Below are 929 nucleotides of genomic sequence, written 5' to 3' on the forward strand. Positions count from 1 at the left end.
AGCCTAAGCGGCTAAGCCAAGCTGTCCCTAACCATGTGCTTGTGTCATGAAGGTCCAAGTGAAAAGCTTGAGACTGAATGGTTAAAGTCGTGATCCAAAGCTAAAGAGTGTGCTCAAGAGCTCTGGACACCACTAACTGGGGACTTTAGCAAAGCTGAGTCACAATCTGAAAAGGTTCACCCAGTCATGTGTCTGTGGCATTTATGTATCCGGTGGTAATACTGGAAAACAAAATGCTTAGAGCCACGACCAAGACTCATAAGTAGCTGTGTTCAAGAATCAACATGCTTAACTAAGAAAGTCAATAACACTATCCGAAATTCTAAGTTCCTAGAGAAGCCAATCATTCTAAACTTCAAAGGAAAAAGTGAAATGCCAAAATTGTTTAGAAGCAAAAAGCTACAAGTCCCGCTCATCTAATTAGAATTAATATTCATTGATATTTTAGAATTTATAGTATATTCTTTTCTTTTTATCCTAGTTGATTTTCAGTTGCTTGGGGACAAGCAACAATTTAAGTTTGGTGTTGTGATGAGCGGATAATTTATACGCTTTTTGGCATTGTTTTTAGGTAGTTTTTAGTAAGTTCAAGCTACTTTTAAGGATGTTTTCATTAGCTTTTATGTTAAATTAACATTTCTGGACTTTATTATGAGTTTGTGTGTTTTTCTATGATTTCAGGTAATTTCTGGCTGAAATTGAGGGACTTGAGCAAAACTCTGAAAAAGGCTGACAAAAGGACTGCTGATGCTGTTGGAATCTGACCTCCCTGCACTCGAAATAGATTTTCTGGAGCTACAGAACTCCAATTGGCGCGCTCACAACGGCGTTGAAAAGTAGACATTCAGAGCTTTCCAGCAACATATAATAGTCTATACTTTATTCGGAAATTGACGACGTAACTTGGCATTGAACGCCAAGTACATGCT

Source organism: Arachis duranensis, chromosome 6, assembly GCF_000817695.3.
Source record: "Arachis duranensis cultivar V14167 chromosome 6, aradu.V14167.gnm2.J7QH, whole genome shotgun sequence".
NCBI classification, from domain to species: Eukaryota; Viridiplantae; Streptophyta; class Magnoliopsida; order Fabales; family Fabaceae; genus Arachis; species Arachis duranensis.